Raw genomic sequence first — 20,400 nt, 5'->3', positions numbered from 1 at the left:
AGTCCCTGGCTTCGACTCAAGAGGAATACCAACTTTCCACAAGCACCTCAAGAGGAGGCTTCTCTCAGCTACAGGTATGTGAGAGGGACCCTGAGTTTGTGGCCTCAAGTGGAATGGACACCGAGATGCTCTGACTCGAAGTAAGGCCGGATATCCCTGCAGTGAATTGAATGCAGGCTCGTCTTGCATCTCCCAAGACGAAGGGATGTCTGAATCCCCTGTGGAGACCACAGAGAAAGACCGAGTTCTCCGCCTCATCGAGACCGGAGGCCTCACATTCTTTGAAAACTCGAGAGGTCCGCGGAGATCAATGCTTCCAAAGGAGACGATGCCTGACTCCTCTTGAAAATGGATAGGAGTCCCAGGATCCCTGTGGCACGTGGAAAGGGACCCTGGGTCTCCCGCCTCACGTGGAGACGCGTCCAAATTGCCATGCCAAGACTCGAGGAGAATCCCGAGGTGTCCCTCACACCTAGGCAGGAGTCCTGACGTCGCTGAACAAACACGTGTCTGGAAGGGCCCTCCCCGTCGTAACTCGAGAACATACCCCAGGTTCGGGCCACAACTCGAGAAAAACAATGAGATTTCCCCCTCGCCGCGAGTTGAGGCACGATTCCCCTGCACTGCATGCAGAGCAATTCCGTGTTCCACATCAAACGTGAAAGGAGCCTTGATTTCCTTGATGACACTCCAGAGAAAACCCAAGATCACTGTCTCAAGTCTAGAGGGATCCTGAGGTCACTGGACCAACAGGAAAGGGCTCCGTGGACCGAAATACACTCGAGATGAGAGCTTAGTCCCTGGCGTAGACTCAAGAGGAATACCAACTTTCCACAAGCACCTCAAGAGGAAGCTTCTCTCAGCTACATGTATATTTGAGGGACCCCGAATTTGTGGCCTCAAGTGGAATGGACACCGGGATGCTCTGACTCGAAGTAAGGCCGGATATCCCTGCAGTGAATTGAATGCAGGCTCGTCTTGCATCTCCCAAGACGAAGGGATGTCTGAATCCCCTTTGGAGACCACAGAGAAAAACCTAATTCTCCGCCTACTCGTGAGCGGAGGCCTCACATCCTTTGAAAACTCGAGAGTTCCGCGGAGATCATTGCTTCCAAAGGAGACGATGACTGACTCCTCTTGAAAATGGATAGGAGTCCCAGTATCCCTGTGGCACGTGGAAAGGGACCCTGGGTCTCCCGCCTCATGTGGAGACGCGTCCCAATTGCCATGCCAAGACTCGAGGAGAATCCCGAGGTGTCCCTCGCACCTAGGCAAGAGTCCTGACGTCGCTGAACAAACACGTGTCTGGAAGGGCGCTCCCCGTCGTAACTCGAGAATATACCCCAGGTTCCGGCCGCAAGTCGAGAAAAACCATGAGACTTCCCCCTCGCCGCGAGATGAGGCCCGATTCCCCTGCCCTGCATGCAGAGCAATTCTGTATTCCACATCAAAAGTGAAAGGAACCTTGATTTCCTTGATGGCACTCCAGAGAAAACCCAAGATCACTGTCCCTAGTCTAGAGGGATCCTGAGGTCACTGGAGCAACACGAAAGGGCTCCATGGTCCCCAAATCAACTCGAGATGAGAGCTTAGTCCCTGGCTTCGACTCAAGAGGAATACCAACTTTCCACAAGCACCTCAAGAGGAGGCTTCTCTCAGCTACAGGTATGTGAGAGGGCCCCTGAGTTTGTGGCCTCAAGTGGATTGGACACCGAGATGCTCTGACTCGAAGTAAGGCCGGATATCCCTGCAGTGAATTGAATGCAGGCTCGTCTTGCATCTCCCAAGACGAAGGGATGTCTGAATCCCCTGTGGAGACCACAGAGAAAGGCCGAGTTCTCCGCCTCATCGCGACCGGAGGCCTCACATCCTTTGAGAACTCGAGAGGTCCGCGGAGATCAATGCTTCCAAAGGAGACGATGCCTGACTTCTCTTGAAAATGGATAGGAGTCCCAGGCTCCCTGTGGCACGTGGAAAGGGACCCTGGGTCTCCCGCCTCACGTGGAGACGCGTCCCAATTGCCATGCCAAGACTCGAGGAGAATCCCGAGGTGTCCCTCGCACCTAGGCAGGAGTCATGACGTCGCTGAACAAACACGTGTCTGGAAAGGCCCTCCCCGGCGTAACTCGAGAATATACCCCAGGTTCGGGCCCCAAGTCGAAAAAAACCATGAGATTTCTCCCTTGCCACGAGTTGAGGCCCGATTCCCCTGCACTGCATGCAGAGCAATTCCGTGTTCCACATCAAAAGTGAAAGGAGCCTTGATTTCCTTGATGGCACTCCAGAGAAAACCCAAGATCACTGTCCCTAGTCTAGAGGGATCCTGAGGTCACTGGAGCAAAACGAAAGGGCTCCATGGACCCCAAATCAACTCGAGATGAGAGCTTAGTCCCTGGCTTCGACTCAAGAGGAATACCAACTTTCCACAAGCACCTCAAGAGGAGGCTTCTCTCAGCTACAGGTATGTGAGAGGGCCCCTGAGTTTGTGGCCTCAAGTGGATTGGACACCGAGATGCTCTGACTCGAAGTAAGGCCGGATATCCCTGCAGTGAATTGAATGCAGGCTCGTCTTGCATCTCCCAAGACGAAGGGATGTCTGAATCCCCTGTGGAGATGACAGAGAAAGAGCTAGTCCTCCGCCTCATCGCGAGCGGAGGCCTCACATCCTTTGAAAACTCGAGAGGTCCGCGGAGATCAATGCTTCCAAAGGAGACGATGCCTGACTCCTCTTCAAAATGGATAGGAGTCCCAGGATCCCTGTGGCACGTGGAAAGGGACCCTGGGTCTCCTGCCTCACGTGGAGACGCGTCCCAATTGCCATGCAAAGACTCGAGGAGAACCCCGAGGTGTCCCTCGCACCTAGGCAGGAGTCCTGACGTCGCTGAACAAACACGTGTCTGGAAGGGCCCTCCCCGTCTTAACTCAAGAATATACCCCAGGTTCCGGCCCCAACTCGAGAAAAACCATGAGACTTCCCCCTCGCCGCGAGATGAGGCCCGATTCCCCTGCACTGCGTGCAGAGCAATTCCGTGTTCCACATCAAAAGTGAAAGGAGCCTTGATTTCCTTGATGGCACTCCAGAGAAAACCCAAGATCACTGTCTCAAGTCTAGAGGGATCCTGAGGTCACTGTAGCAACAAGAAAGGGCTCCGTGGACCCAAAACCAACTCGAGATGAGAACTTAGTCCCTGGCTTCGACTCAAGGGGAATACCAACTTTCCACAAGCACCTCAAGCGGAGGCTTCTCTCAGCTACAGGTATGTGAGAGGGACCCTGAGTTTGTGGCCTCAAGTGGAATGGACACCTAGACGCTGTGACTCGAGGTAAGGCCGGATATCCCTGCAGTGAACTGAATGCATGCTCGTCTTGCATCTCCCAAGACGAAGGGATGTCTGAATCCCCTGTGGAGACCACAGAGAAAGACCTAGTTCTCCGTCTCATCGAGACCGGAGGACTCACAACCTTTGAAAACTCGAGAGGTCCACGGAGATCAATGCTTCCAAAGGAGACGATGCCTGACTCCTCTTCAAAATGGATAGGAGTCCCAGGATCCCTGTGGCACGTGGAAAGGGACCCTGGGTCTCTTGCCTCATGTGGAGACGCGTTCCAATTGCCATGCCAAGACTTTAGGAGAATCCAAAGGTGTCCCTCGCACCTATCACGTGTCTGGAAGGGCCCTCCCCTTCGTAACTCGAGAATATACCCCAGGTTCAGGCCGCAACTCGAGAAAAACCATGAGACTTCCCCCTCGCCGCGAGATGAGGCCCGATTCCCCTGCCCTGCGTGCAGAGCAACTCCGTGTTCCACATCAAACGTGAAAGGAGCCTTGATTTCCTTGATGGCACTCCAGAGAAAACCCAAGATCACTGTCTCAAGTCTAGAGGGATCCTGAGGTCACTGGAGCAACACGAACGGGCTCCGTGGACCCCAAATCAACTCGAGATGAGAGCTTAGTCCCTGGCTTCGACTCAAGAGGAATACCAACTTTCCACAAGCACCTCAAGAGGAGGCTTCTCTCAGCTACAGGTATGTGAGAGGGACCCTGAGTTTGTGGCCTCAAGTGGAATGGACACCGAGATGCTCTGACTCGAAGTAAGGCCGGATATCCCTGCAGTGAATTGAATGCAGGCTCGTCTTGCATCTAACAAGACGAAGGGATGTCTGAATCCCCTGTGGAGACCACAGAGAAAGACCGAGTTCTCCGCCTCATCGAGACCGGAGGCCTCACATTCTTTGAAAACTCGAGAGGTCCGCGGAGATCAATGCTTCCAAAGGAGACGATGCCTGACTCCTCTTGAAAATGGATAGGAGTCCCAGGATCCCTGTGGCACGTGGAAAGGGACCCTGGGTCTCCCGCCTCACGTGGAGACGCGTCCAAATTGCCATGCCAAGACTCGAGGAGAATCCCGAGGTGTCCCTCACACCTAGGCAGGAGTCCTGACGTCGCTGAACAAACACGTGTCTGGAAGGGCCCTCCCCGTCGTAACTCGAGAACATACCCCAGGTTCGGGCCACAACTCGAGAAAAACAATGAGATTTCCCCCTCGCCGCGAGTTGAGGCACGATTCCCCTGCACTGCATGCAGAGCAATTCCGTGTTCCACATCAAACGTGAAAGGAGCCTTGATTTCCTTGATGACACTCCAGAGAAAACCCAAGATCACTGTCTCAAGTCTAGAGGGATCCTGAGGTCACTGGACCAACAGGAAAGGGCTCCGTGGACCGAAATACACTCGAGATGAGAGCTTAGTCCCTGGCGTAGACTCAAGAGGAATACCAACTTTCCACAAGCACCTCAAGAGGAAGCTTCTCTCAGCTACATGTATATTTGAGGGACCCCGAATTTGTGGCCTCAAGTGGAATGGACACCGGGATGCTCTGACTCGAAGTAAGGCCGGATATCCCTGCAGTGAATTGAATGCAGGCTCGTCTTGCATCTCCCAAGACGAAGGGATGTCTGAATCCCCTTTGGAGACCACAGAGAAAAACCTAATTCTCCGCCTACTCGTGAGCGGAGGCCTCACATCCTTTGAAAACTCGAGAGTTCCGCGGAGATCATTGCTTCCAAAGGAGACGATGACTGACTCCTCTTGAAAATGGATAGGAGTCCCAGGATCCCTGTGGCACGTGGAAAGGGACCCTGGGTCTCCCGCCTCATGTGGAGACGCGTCCCAATTGCCATGCCAAGACTCGAGGAGAATCCCGAGGTGTCCCTCGCACCTAGGCAAGAGTCCTGACGTCGCTGAACAAACACGTGTCTGGAAGGGCGCTCCCCGTCGTAACTCGAGAATATACCCCAGGTTCCGGCCGCAAGTCGAGAAAAACCATGAGACTTCCCCCTCGCCGCGAGATGAGGCCCGATTCCCCTGCCCTGCATGCAGAGCAATTCTGTATTCCACATCAAAAGTGAAAGGAACCTTGATTTCCTTGATGGCACTCCAGAGAAAACCCAAGATCACTGTCCCTAGTCTAGAGGGATCCTGAGGTCACTGGAGCAACACGAAAGGGCTCCATGGTCCCCAAATCAACTCGAGATGAGAGCTTAGTCCCTGGCTTCGACTCAAGAGGAATACCAACTTTCCACAAGCACCTCAAGAGGAGGCTTCTCTCAGCTACAGGTATGTGAGAGGGCCCCTGAGTTTGTGGCCTCAAGTGGATTGGACACCGAGATGCTCTGACTCGAAGTAAGGCCGGATATCCCTGCAGTGAATTGAATGCAGGCTCGTCTTGCATCTCCCAAGACGAAGGGATGTCTGAATCCCCTGTGGAGACCACAGAGAAAGGCCGAGTTCTCCGCCTCATCGCGACCGGAGGCCTCACATCCTTTGAGAACTCGAGAGGTCCGCGGAGATCAATGCTTCCAAAGGAGACGATGCCTGACTTCTCTTGAAAATGGATAGGAGTCCCAGGCTCCCTGTGGCACGTGGAAAGGGACCCTGGGTCTCCCGCCTCACGTGGAGACGCGTCCCAATTGCCATGCCAAGACTCGAGGAGAATCCCGAGGTGTCCCTCGCACCTAGGCAGGAGTCATGACGTCGCTGAACAAACACGTGTCTGGAAAGGCCCTCCCCGGCGTAACTCGAGAATATACCCCAGGTTCGGGCCCCAAGTCGAAAAAAACCATGAGATTTCTCCCTTGCCACGAGTTGAGGCCCGATTCCCCTGCACTGCATGCAGAGCAATTCCGTGTTCCACATCAAAAGTGAAAGGAGCCTTGATTTCCTTGATGGCACTCCAGAGAAAACCCAAGATCACTGTCTCTAGTCTAGAGGGATCGTGAGGTCACTGTAGCAACACGAAAGGGCTCCGTGGACCCCAAATCAACTCGAGATGAGAGCTTAGTCCCTGGCTTCGACTCAACAGGAATACCAACTTTCCACAAGCACCTCAAGAGGAGGCGTCTCTCAGCTACAGGTATGTGAGAGGTCTCCTGAGTTTGTGGCCTCAAGTGGAATGGACACCGAGATGCTCTGACTCGAAGTAAGGCCGGACATCCCTGCAGTGAATTGAATGCAGGCTCGTCTTGCATCTCCCAAGACGAAGGGATGTCTGAATCCCCTGTGGAGACCACAGAGAAAAACCTAATTTTCCGCCTCATCGCGAGCGGAGGCCTCACATCCTTTGAAAACTCGAGAGGTCTGCGGACATCAATGCTTCCAAAGGAGACGATGCCTGACTCCTCTTGAAAATGGATAGCAGTCCCAGGATCCTTGTGGCACGTGGAAAGGGACCCTGGGTCTCCCGCCTCACGTGGAGACGCGTCCCAATTGCCTTGCCAAGACTCGAGGAGAAACCCGAGGTGTCCCTCGCACCTAGGCAGGAGTCCTGACGTCGCTGAACAAACACGTGTCTGGAAGGGCCCTCCACGTCTTAACTCGAGAATATACCCCAGGTTTGGGCCGCAACTCGAGAAAAACCATGAGATTTCCCCCTCGCCGCGAGTTGAGGCCCGATTCCCCTGCACTGAATGCAGAGCAATTCTGTGTTCCACATCAAAAGTGAAAGCAGCCTTGATTTCCTTGATGGCACTCCAGAGAAAACCCAAGAACACTGTTTCAAGTCTAGAGGGATCCTGAGGTCACTGGACCAAAAGGAAACGGCTCCGTGGACCGAAATCAACTCGAGATGAGAGCTTAGTCCCTGGCTTCGACTCAAGAAGAATACCAACTTTCCACAAGCACCTCAAGAGGAGGCTTCTCTCAGCTACAGGTATATTTGAGGGACCCCGAGTTTGTGGCCTCAAGTGGAATGGACACCGGGATACTCTGACTCGAAGTAAGGCTGGATATCCCTGCAGTGAATTGAATGCAGGCTCGTCTTGCATCTCCCATGACGAAGGGATGACTGAATCCCCTGTGGAGACCACAGAGAAAGACCTAGTCCTCCGCCTCATGGCGACCGGAGGCCTCACATCCTTTGAAAACTCGAGAGGTCTGCGGAGATCAATGCTTCCAAAGGAGACGATGCCCGACTCCTCTTGAAAATGGATAGGAGTCCCAGGATCCCTGTGGCACGTGGAAAGGAGCCCTGGGTCTCATGCCTCACGTGGAGACACATCCCAATTGCCATGCCAAGACTCGAGGAGAATCCCGAGGTGTCCCTCGCACCTAGGCAGGAGTCCTGACGTCGCTGAACAAACACATGTCTGGAAGGGACCTCCCCGTCGTAACTCGAGAATATACCCCAGGTTCTTCCGCAACTCTAGAAAAACCATGAGACTTCCCCCTCGCCGCGAGATGAAGCCCGATTCCCCTGCCCTGCGTGCAGAGCATTCCGTATTCCACATCAAAAGTGAAAGGAGCCTTGATTTCCTTGATGGCACTCCAGAGAAAACCCAAGATCACTGTCTCAAGTCTAGAGGGATCCTGAGGTCACTGGAGCAACACGAAAGGGCTCCGTGGACCCCAAATCAACTCGAGATGAGAGCTTAGTCCCTGGCTTCGACTCAAGAGGAATACCAACTTTCCACAAGCACCTCAAGGGGAGGCTTCTCTCAGCTACAGGTATGTGAGAGGGACCCTGAGTTTGTGGCCTCAAGTGGAATGGAAACCGAGATGCTCTGACTCGAAGTAAGGCCGGATATCCCTGCAGTGAATTGAATGCAGGCTCGTCTTGCATCTCCCAAGACGAAGGGATGTCTGAATCCCCTGTGGAGACCACAGAGAAAGACCGAGTTCTCCGCCTCATCGCGACCGGAGGTCTCACATCCTTTGAAAACTCGAGAGGTCCGCGGAGATCAATGCTTCCAAAGGAGACGATGCCTGACTCCTCTTGAAAATGGATAGGAGTCCCAGGATCCCTGTGGCACGTGGAAAGGGACCCTGGGTCTCCCGCCTCACGTGGAGACGCGTCCAAATTGCCATGCCAAGACTCGAGGAGAATCCCGAGGTGTCCCTCGCACCTAGGCAGGAGTCCTGACGTCGCTGAACAAACACGTGTCTGGAAGGGCCCTCCCCGTCGTAACTCGAGAATATACCCCATGTTCGGGCCGCAACTCGAGAAAAACCATGAGATTTCCCCCTCTCCGCGAGTTGAGGCCCGATTCCCCTGCACTGCATGCAGAGCAATTCCGTGTTCCACATCAAACGTGAAAGGAGCCTTGATTTCCTTGATGGCACACCAGAGAAAACCCAAGATCACTGTCTCAAGTCTAGAGGGATCCTGAGGTCACTGGACCAACAGGAAAGGGCTCCGTGGACCGAAATCAACTTGAGATGAGAGCTTAGTCCCTGGCTTAGACTCAAGAGGAATACCAACTTTCCACAAGCACCTCAAGAGGAAGCTTCTCTCAGCTACATGTATATTTGAGGGACCCAGAGTTTGTGGCCTCAAGTGGAATGGACACCGAGATGCTCTGACTCGACGTAAGGCCGGATATCCCTGCAGTGAATTGAATGCAGGCTCGTCTTGCATCTCCCAAGACGAAGGGATGTCTGAATCCCCTGTGGAGACCACAGAGAAAATCCTAATTCTCCGCCTCATCGCGAGCGGAGGCCTCACATCCTTTGAAAACTCGAGAGGTCTGCAGAGATCAATGCTTCCAAAGGAGACGATGCCCGACTCCACTTGAAAATGGATAGGAGTCCCAGGATCCCTGTGGCACGTGGAAAGGGACACTGGGTTTCATGCCTCACGTGGAGACGCATCCCAATTGCCATGCCAAGACTCGAGGTGAATCCCGAGGTGTCCCTCGCACCTAGGCAGGAGCCCTGACGTCGCTAAACAAACACATGTCTGGAAGGGACCTCCCCGTCGTAACTCGAGAATATACCCCAGGTTCCGGCCGCAACTCGAGAAAAACCATGAGACTAACCCCTCGCCGCGAGATGAGGCCCGATTCCCCTGCCCTGCGTGCAGAGCAATTCCGTAATCCACATCAAAAGGGAAAGGAGCCTTGATTTCCTTGATGGCACTCCAGAGAAAACACAAGATCACTGTCTCAAGTCTAGAGGGATCCTGAGGTCACTGTAGCAACACGAAAGGGCTCCGTGGACCCGAAATCAATTCGAGATGAGAGCTTAGTCCCTGGCTTCGACTCAAGAGGAATACCAACTTTCCACAAGCACCTCAAGAGGAGGCTTCTCTCAGCTACAGGTATGTGAGAGGGCCCCTGAGTTTGTGGCCTCAAGTGGAATGGACACCGAGATGCTCTGACTCGACGTAAGGCCGGATATCCCTGCAGTGAATTGAATGCAGGCTCCTCTTGCATCTCCCAAGACGAAGGGATGTCTGAATCCCCTGTGGAGACCACAGAGAAAAACCTAATTCTCCGCCTCATCGCGAGCGGAGGCCTCACATCCTTTGAAAACTCGAGAGGTCCGCGGAGATCAATGCTTCCAAAGGAGACGATGCCTGACTCCTCTTGAAAATGGATAGGAGTCCAAGGATCCCTGTGGCACGTGGAAAGGGACCCTGAGTCTCCCGCCTCACGTGGAGACGCGTCCCCATTGCCATGCCAGGACTCGAGGAGAATCCCGAGTTGTCCTTCGCACCTAGGCAGGAGTCCTGATGTCGCTGAACAAACACGTGTCTGGAAGGGCCCTCCCCGTCGTAACTCGAGAATATACCCAAGGTTCCGGCCGCAACTCGAGAAAAACCATGAGGCTTCCCATTCGCCGCGAGATGAGGCCCGATTCCCCTGCACTGCGTGCAGAGCAATTCCGAGTTCCACATCAAACGTGAAAGGAGCCTTGATTTCCTTGATGGCACTCCAGAGAAAACCCAAGATCACTGTCTCAAGTCTAGAGGGATCCTGAGTTCACTGGAGCAAAAGGAAAGTCCTCCGTGGACCCCAAATCAACTCGAGATGAGATCTTAGTCCCTGGCTTCGACTCAAGAGGAATACCAACTTTCCAAAAGCACCTCAAGAGGAGGCTTCTCTCAGCTACAGGTAGGTAAGAGGGCCCCTGAGTTTGTGGCCTCAAGTGGAATGGACACCGAGTTGCTCTGACTCCAAGTAAGGCCAGATATCCCTGCAGTGAATTGAATGCAGGCTCGTCTTGCATCTCCCAAGAGGAAGGGATGTCTGAATCCCCTGTGGAGACGACAGTGAAAGACCTAGTCCTCCACCTCATCGCGAGCGGAGGCCTCACATCCTTTGAAAATTCGAGAGGTGCGCGGAGATCAATGCTTCCGAAGGAGACGATGCCTGACTCCTCTTGAAAATAGACAGGAGTCCCAGGATCCCTGTGGCACGTGGAAAGGGACCCTGGGTCTCCCGCCTCACGTGGAGACGCGTCCCAATTGCCATGCCAAGACTCGAGGAGAATCCCGAGGTGTCCCTCGGACCTAGGCAGGAGTCCTGACGTCGATAAACAAACACGTGTCTGGAAGGGACCTCCCCGTCGTAACTCGAGAATATACCCCAGGTTCCGGCCGCAACTCGAGAAAAACCATGAGACTTCCCCCTCGCAGCGAGATGAGGCCCGATTCCCCTGCACTGCGTGCAGAGCAATTCCGTGTTCCACATCAAAAGTGAAAGGAGCCTTGATTTCCTTGATGGCACTCCAGAGAAAACCCAAGATCACTGTCTCAAGTCTAGAGGGATCCTGAGGTCACTGGAGCAACAGGAAAGGGCTCCGTGGACCCCAAATCAACTCGAGATGAGAGCTTAGTCCCTGGCTTAGACTCAAGAGGAATATCAACTTTCCACAAGCACCTCAAGAGGAGGCTTCTCTCAGCTACAAGTATGTGAGAGGGACCCTGAGTTTGTGGCCTCAAGTGGAATGGACACCGAGATGCTCTGACTCGAAGTAAGTCCGGATATCCCTGCAGTGAATTGAATGCAGGCTCGTCTTGCATCTCCCAAGACGAAGGGATGTCTGAATCCCCTGTGGAGACCACAGAGAAAGACCTAATTTTCTGCCTCATCGCGACCAGAGGCCTCACATCCTTTGAAAATTCGAGAGGTCCGCGGAGATCAATGCTTCCAAAGGAGATGATGCCTGACTCCTCTTGAAAATGGATAGGAGTCCCAGGATCCCTGTGGCACGTGGAATGGGACCCTGGGTCTCCCGCCTCCCGTGGAGACGCGTCCCCTTTGCCATGCCAAGATTCGAGGAGAATACCGAGGTGTCCCTCGCACCTAGGCAGGAGTCCTGACGTCGCTGAACAAACACGTGTCTGGAAGGGCCCTCCCCGTCGTAACTCGAGAATATACCCCAGGTTCCGGCCGCAACTCGAGAAAAACCATGAGACTTCGCCCTCGCCGCGAGATGAGGCCCGATTCCCCTGCACTGCATGCAGAGCAATTCCGTGTTCCACATCAAACGTGAAAGGAGCCTTGATTTCCTTGATGGCACTCCAGAGAAAACCCAAGATCACTGTCTCAAGTCTAGAGGGATCCTGAGGTCACTGGAGCAACACGAAAGGGCTCCGTGGACCCCAAATCAACTCGAGATGAGAGCTTAGTCCCTGGCTTCGACTCAAGAGGAATACCAACTTTCCACAAGCACCTCAAGAGGAGGCTTCTCTCAGCTACAGGTATGTGAGAGGGACCCTGAGTTTGTGGCCTCAAGTGGAATGGACACCGAGATGCTCTGACTCGAAGTAAGGCCGGATATCCCTGCAGTGAATTGAATGCAGGCGCGTCTTGCATCTCCCAAGACGAAGGGATGTCTGAATCCCCTGTGGAGACCACAGAGAAAGACCGAGTTCTCCGCCTCATCGCGACCGGAGGCCTCACATCCTTTGAAAACTCGAGAGGTCCGCGGAGATCAATGCTTCCAAAGGAGACGATGCCTGACTCCTCTTGAAAATGGATAGGAGTCCCAGGATCCCTGTCGCACGTGGAAAGGGACCCTGGGTCTCCCGCCTCACGTGGAGACGCGTCCAAATTGCCATGCCAAGACTCGAGGAGAATCCCGAGGTGTCCCTCGCACCTAGGCAGGAGTCCTGACGTCGCTGAAGAAACACGTGTCTGGAAGGGCCCTCCCCGTCGTAACTCGAGAATATACCCCATGTTCGGGCCGCAACTCGAGAAAAACCATGAGATTTCCCCCTCTCCGCGAGTTGAGGCCCGATTCCCCTGCACTGCATGCAGAGCAATTCCGTGTTCCACATCAAACGTGAAAGGAGCCTTGATTTCCTTGATGGCACACCAGAGAAAACCCAAGATCACTGTCTCAAGTCTAGAGGGATCCTGAGGTCACTGGACCAACAGGAAAGGTCTCCGTGGACCGAAATCAACTTGAGATGAGAGCTTAGTCCCTGGCTTAGACTCAAGAGGAATACCAACTTTCCACAAGCACCTCAAGAGGAGGCTTCTCTCAGCTACATGTATATTTGAGGGACCCAGAGTTTGTGGCCTCAAGTGGAATGGACACCGAGATGCTCTGACTCGACGTAAGGCCGGATATCCCTGCAGTGAATTGAATGCAGGCTCGTCTTGCATCTCCCAAGACGAAGGGATGTCTGAATCCCCTGTGGAGACCACAGAGAAAAACCTAATTCTCCGCCTCATCGCGAGCGGAGGCCTCACATCCTTTGAAAACTCGAGAGGTCTGCAGAGATCAATGCTTCCAAAGGAGACGATGCCCGACTCCACTTGAAAATGGATAGGAGTCCCAGGATCCCTGTGGCACGTGGAAAGGGACACTGGGTTTCATGCCTCACGTGGAGACGCATCCCAATTGCCATGCCAAGACTCGAGGAGAATCCCGAGGTGTCCCTCGCACCTAGGCAGGAGCCCTGACGTCGCTAAACAAACACATGTCTGGAAGGGACCTCCCCGTCGTAACTCGAGATTATACCCCAGGTTCCGGCCGCAACTCGAGAAAAACCATGAGACTAACCCCTCGCCGCGAGATGAGGCCCGATTCCCCTGCCCTGCGTGCAGAGCAATTCCGTAATCCACATCAAAAGGGAAAGGAGCCTTGATTTCCTTGATGGCACTCCAGAGAAAACCCAAGATAACTGTCTCAAGTCTAGAGGGATCCTGAGGTCACTGTAGCAACACGAAAGGGCTCCGTGGACCCGAAATCAATTCGAGATGAGAGCTTAGTCCCTGGCTTCGACTCAAGAGGAATACCAACTTTCCACAAGCACCTCAAGAGGAGGCTTTTCTCAGCTACAGGTATGTGAGAGGGCCCCTGAGTTTGTGGCCTCAAGTGGAATGGACACCGAGATGCTCTGACTCGACGTAAGGCCGGATATCCCTGCAGTGAATTGAATGCAGGCTCGTCTTGCATCTCCCAAGACGAAGGGATGTCTGAATCCCCTGTGTAGACCACAGAGAAAAACCTAATTCTCCGCCTCATCGCGAGCGGAGGCCTCACATCCTTTGAAAACTCGAGAGGTCCGCGGAGATCAATGCTTCCAAAGGAGACGATGCCTGACTCCTCTTGAAAATGGATAGGAGTCCAAGGATCCCTGTGGCACGTGGAAAGGGACCCTGAGTCTCCCGCCTCACGTGGAGACGCGTCCCCATTGCCATGCCAGGACTCGAGGAGAATCCCGAGTTGTCCCTCGCACCTAGGCAGGAGTCCTGATGTCGCTGAACAAACACGTGTCTGGAAGGGCCCTCCCCGTCGTCACTCGAGAATATACCCAAGGTTTCGGCCGCAACTCGAGAAAAACCATGAGGCTTCCCACTCGCCGCGAGATGAGGCCCGATTCCCCTGCACTGCGTGCAGAGCAATTCCGAGTTCCACATCAAACGTGAAAGGAGCCTTGATTTCCTTGATGGCACTCCAGAGAAAACCCAAGATCACTGTCTCAAGTCTAGAGGGATCCTGAGTTCACTGGAGCAAAAGGAAAGTCCTCCGTGGACCCCAAATCAACTCGAGATGAGATCTTAGTCCCTGGCTTCGACTCAAGAGGAATACCAACTTTCCACAAGCACCTCAAGAGGAGGCTTCTCTCAGCTACAGGTAGGTGAGAGGGCCCCTGAGTTTGTGGCCTCAAGTGGAATGGACACCGAGTTGCTCTGACTCCAAGTAAGGCCAGATATCCCTGCAGTGAATTGAATGCAGGCTCGTCTTGCATCTCCCTAGACGAAGGGATGTCTGAATCCCCTGTGGAGACGACAGTGAAAGACCTAGTCCTCCACCTCATCGCGAGCGGAGGCCTCACATCCTTTGAAAATTCGAGAGGTCCGCGGAGATCAATGCTTCCGAAGGAGACGATGCCTGACTCCTCTTGAAAATAGACAGGAGTCCCAGTATCCCTGTGGCACGTGGAAAGGGACCCTGGGTCTCCCGCCTCACGTGGAGACGCGTCCCAATTGCCATGCCAAGACTCGAGGAGAATCCCGAGGTGTCCCTCGGACCTAGGCAGGAGTCCTGACGTCGATAAACAAACACGTGTCTGGAAGGGACCTCCCCGTCGTAACTCGAGAATATACCCCAGGTTCGGGCCGCAACTCGAGAAAAACCATGAGACTTCCCCCTCGCAGCGAGATGAGGCCCGATTCCCCTGCACTGCGTGCAGAGCAATTCCGTGTTCCACATCAAAAGTGAAAGGAGCCTTGATTTCTTGATGGCACTCCAGAGAAAACCCAAGATCACTGTCTCAAGTCTAGAGGGATCCTGAGGTCACTGGAGCAACAGGAAAGAGCTCCGTGGACCCCAAATCAACTCGAGATGAGAGCTTAGTCCCTGGCTTAGACTCAAGAGGAATATCAACTTTCCACAAGCACCTCAAGAGGAGGCTTCTCTCAGCTACAAGTATGTGAGAGGGACCCTGAGTTTGTGGCCTCAAGTGGAATGGACACCGAGATGCTCTGACTCGAAGTAAGTCCGGATATCCCTGCAGTGAATTGAATGCAGGCTCGTCTTGCATCTCCCAAGACGAAAGGATGTCTGAATCCCCTGTGGAGACCACAGAGAAAGACCTAATTTTCTGCCTCATCGCGACCAGAGGCCTCACATCCTTTGAAAATTCGAGAGGTCCGCGGAGATCAATGCTTCCAAAGGAGACGATGCCTGACTCCTCTTGAAAATGGATAGGAGTCCCAGGATCCCTGTGGCACGTGGAATGGGACCCTGGGTCTCCCGCCTCCCGTGGAGACGCGTCCCCTTTGCCATGCCAAGATTCGAGGAGAATACCGAGGTGTCCCTCGCACCTAGGCAGGAGTCCTGACGTCGCTGAACAAACACGTGTTTGGAAGGGCCCTCCCCGTCGTAACTCGAGAATATACCCCAGGTTCCGGCCGCAACTCGAGAAAAACCATGAGACTTCGCCCTCGCCGCGAGATGAGGCCCGATTCCCCTGCACTGCGTGCAGAGCAATTCCGTGTTCCACATCAAACGTGAAAGGAGCCTTGATTTCCTTGATGGCACTCCAGAGAAAACCCAAGATCACTGTCTCAAGTCTAGAGGGATCCTGAGGTCACTGGAGCAACACAAAAGGGCTCCGTGGACCCCAAATCAACTCGAGATGAGAGCTTAGTCCGTGGCTTCGACTCAAGAGGAATACCAACTTTCCACAAGCACCTCAAGAGGAGGCTTCTCTCAGCTACAGGTATGTGAGAGGGACCCTGAGTTTGTGGCCTCAAGTGGAATGGACACCGAGATGCTCTGACTCGAAGTAAGGCCGGATATCCCTGCAGTGAATTGAATGCAGGCTCGTCTTGCATCTCCCAAGACGAAGGGATGTCTGAATCCCCTGTGGAGACCTCAGAGAAAGACCGAGTTCTCCGCCTCATCGCGACCGGAGGCCTCACATCCTTTGAAAACTCGAGAGGTCCGCGGAGATCAATGCTTCCAAAGGAGACGATGCCTGACTCCTCTTGAAAATGGATAGGAGTCCCAGGATCCCTGTGGCACGTGGAAAGGGACCCTGGGTCTCCCGCCTCACGTGGAGACGCGTCCAAATTGCCATGCCAAGACTCGAGGAGAATCCCGAGGTGTCCCTCGCACCTAGGCAGGAGTCCTGACGTCGCTGAACAAACACGTGTCTGGAAGGGCCCTCCCCGTCGTAACTCGAGAATATACCCCATGTTCGGGCCGCAACTCGAGAAAAACCATGAGATTTCCCTCTCTCCGCGAGTTGAGGCCCTATTCCCCTGCACTGCATGCAGAGCAATTCCGTGTTCCACATCAAACGTGAAAGGAGCCTTGATTTCCTTGATGGCACACCAGAGAAAACCCAAGATCACTGTCTCAAGTCTAGAGGGATCCTGAGGTCACTGGACCAACAGGAAAGGGCTCCGTGGACCGAAATCAACTTGAGATGAGAGCTTAGTCCCTGGCTTAGACTCAAGAGGAATACCAACTTTCCACAAGCACCTCAAGAGGAGGCTTCTCTCAGCTACATGTATATTTGAGGGACCCAGAGTTTGTGGCCTCAAGTGGAATGGACACCGAGATGCTCTGACTCGACGTAAGGCCGGATATCCCTGCAGTGAATTGAATGCAGGCTCGTCTTGCATCTCCCAAGACGAAGGGATGTCTGAATCCCCTGTGGAGACCACAGAGAAAAACCTAATTCTCCGCCTCATCGCGAGCGGAGGCCTCACATCCTTTGAAAACTCGAGAGGTCCGCGGAGATCAATGCTTCCAAAGGAGACGATGCCTGACTCCTCTTGAAAATTGATAGGAGTCCCAGGATCCCTGTGGCACGTGGAAAGGGACCCTGGGTCTCCCGCCTCACGTGGAGACGCGTCCCAATTGCCATGCCAAGACTCGAGGAGAATCCCGAGGTGTCCCTCGCACCTAGGCAGGAGTCCTGACGTCGCTGAACAAACACGTGTCTGGAAGGGCCCTCCCCGTCGTAACTGGAGAATATACCCCAGGTTCCGGCCGCAACTCGAGAAAAACCATGAGACTTCCCCCTCGCCGCGGGATGAGGCCGGATTCCCCTGCACTGCGTGCAGAGCAATTCCTTGTTCCACATCAAAAGTGAAAGGAGCCTTGATTTCCTTGATGGCACTCCAGAGAAAACCCAAGATCACTGTCTCAAGTCTAGAGGGATCCTGAGGTCACTGGAGCAACATGAAAGGGCTCCGTTGACCCCAAATCAACTCGAGATGAGAGCTTAGTCCCTGGCTTCGAATCAAGAGGAATATCAACTTTCCGCAAGCACCTCAAGAGGAGGCTTCTCTCAGCTACAGGTATGTGAGAGGGACCCCGAGTTTGTGGCCTCAAGTGGAATGGACACCGAGTTGCTCTGACTCCACGTAAGGCCGGATATCCCTGCAGTGAATTGAATGCAGGCTCTTCTTGCATCTCCCAAGACGAAGGGATGTCTGAATCCCCTGTGGAGACCACAGAGAAAGACCTAATTTTCTGCCTCATCGCGACCAGAGGCCTCACATCCTTTGAAAATTCGAGAGGTCCGCAGAGATCAATGCTTCCAAAGGAGACGATGCCTGACTCCTCTTGAAAATGGATAGGAGTCCAAGGATCCCTGTGGCACGTGGAAAGGGACCCTGGGTCTCCCGCTTCACGTGGAGACGCGTCCCAATTGCCATGCCAAGACTCGAGGAGAATCCCGAGGTGTCCCTCGCACCTAGGCAGGAGTTCTGACGTCGCTGAACAAACACGTGTCTGGAAGGGCCCTCCTAGTCGTAACTTGAGAATATACCCCAGGTTCCGCCCGCAACTCGAGAAAAACAATGAGACTTCCCCCTCACCGCGAGATGAGGCCCGATTCCCCTGCACTGCGTGCAGAGCAATTCCGTGTTCCACATCAAACGTGAAAGGAGCCTTGATTTCCTTGATGGCACTCCAGAGAAAACCCAAGATCACTGTCTCAAGTCTAGAGGGATCCTGAGGTCACTGGAGCAACACGAAAGGGCTCCGTGGACCCCAAATCAACTCGAGATGAGAGCTTAGTCCCTGGCTTCGACTCAAGAGGAATATCAACTTTCCACAAGCACCTCAAGAGGAGGCTTCTCTCAGCTACAGGTATGTGAGAGGGACCCTGAGTATGTGGCCTCAAGTGGAATGGACACCGAGATGCTCTGACTCTAAGTAAGGCCGGATATCCCTGCAGTGAATTGAATGCAGGCTCGTCTTGCATCTCCCAAGACGAAGGGGTGTCTGAATCCCCTGTGGAGACCACAGAGAAAGACCGAGTTCTCGGCCTCATCGCGACCGGAGGCCTCACATCCTTTGAAAACTCGAGATGTCTGCGGAGATCAATGCTTCCAAAGGAGACGATGCCTGACTCTTCTTGAAAATGGATAGGAGTCCCGGGATCCCTGTGGCACGTCGAAAGGGACACTGGGTCTCCCGCCTCACGTGGAGACGCGTCCCAATTGCAATGCCAAGACTCGAGGAGAATCCCGAAGTGTCCCTCGCACCTAGGCAGGAGTCCTGACGTCGCTGAACAAAAACGTGTCTGGAAGGGCCCTCCCCGTCGTAACTCGAGAATATACCCAGGTTCCGTCCGCAACTCGAGAAAAACCATGAGACTTCCCCCTCGCCGTGAGATGAGGCCCTATTCCCCTGCACTGCGTGCAGAGCAATTCCGTGTTCCACATCAAACGTGAAAGGAGCCTTGATTTCCTTGATGGCACTCCAGAGAAAACCCAAGATCCCTGTCACAAGTCTAGAGGGATCCTGAGGTCACTGGAGCAACACGAAAGGGCTGCATGGACCCCACATCAACTTGAGATGAGAGCTTAGTCCCTGACTTCGACTCAAGAGGAATACCAACTTTCCACAAGCACCTCAAGAGGAGGCTTCTCTCAGCTACAGGTATGTGAGAGGGCCCCTGAGTTTGTGGCCTCAAGTGGAATGGACACCGAGATGCTCTGACTCGAAGTAAGGCCGGATATCCCTGCAGTGAATTGAACGCAGGCTCGTCTTGCATCTCCCAAGACGAAGGGATGTCTGAATCCCATGTGGAGACCACAGAGAAAGACATAATTCTGCGCCTCACCGCGAGCGGAGGCCTCACATCCTTTTAAAACTTGAGAGGTCCGCGGAGATCAATGCTTCCAAAGGAGATGATGCCTGACTCTTCTTGAAAATGGATAGGAGTCCCGGGATCCCTGTGGCACGTGGAAAGGGACACTGGGTCTCCCGCCTCACTTGGAGGCGCGTCCCAATTGCCATGCCAAGACTCGAGGAGAATCCCGAGGTGTACCTCGCACATAGGCAGGAGTCCTGACGTCGCTGAACAACACGTGTTGGAAGGGCCCTCCCCGTCGTAACTCTCGAATATACCCCAGGTTCCGGCCGCAACTTGAGAAAAACCATGAGACTTCCCCTTCGCCGCGAGATGAGGCCCAATTCCCCTGCACTGCGTGCAGAGCAATTCCGTGTTCGACATCAAAAGTGAAAGGAGCCTTGATTTCCTTGATGGCACTCCAGAGAAAACCCAAGATCACTGTCTCAAGTCTAGAGGGATCCTGAGGTCACTGGAGCAACACGAAAGGTCTCCGTGGACCCCAAATCAACTGGAGATGAGAGCTTAGTCCCTGGCCTCGACTCAAGAGGAATACCAACTTTCCACCAGCACCTCAAGAGGAGGCTTCTCTCAGCTACAGGTATGTGAGAGGGACCCTGAGTTTGTGGCATCAAGTGGAATGGACACCGAGATGCTCTGACTCGAAGTAAGGCCGGATATCCCAATAGTGAATTGAATGCAGGCTCGTCTTGCATCTCCCAAGACGAAGGGATGTGTGAATCCCCTGTGGAGACCACAGAGAAAGACGTAATTCTCCGCCTCATCGCAACCGGAGGCCTCACATCCTTTGAAAACTCGAGGGGTCCGCGGAGATCAATGCTTCCAAAGGAGACGATGCCTGACTCCTCTTGAAAATGGATAGGTGTCCCAGGATCCCTGTGGCACGTGGAAAGGGACCCTGGGTCTCCCGCCTCACGTGGAGACGCGTCCCAATTGCCATGCCAAGACTCGAGGAGAATCCCGAGGTGTCCCTCGCACCTAGGCAGGAGTCCTGACGTCGCTGAACAAACACGTGTCTGGAAGGGCCCTCCCAGTCGTAACTCGA

This window comes from Dama dama, chromosome 26 (assembly GCF_033118175.1).
Source record: "Dama dama isolate Ldn47 chromosome 26, ASM3311817v1, whole genome shotgun sequence".
In the NCBI taxonomy this organism is placed as follows: domain Eukaryota; kingdom Metazoa; phylum Chordata; class Mammalia; order Artiodactyla; family Cervidae; genus Dama; species Dama dama.
The sequence above is the reverse complement of the archived record's forward strand: the minus strand, read 5'-3'. Positions refer to the sequence as shown.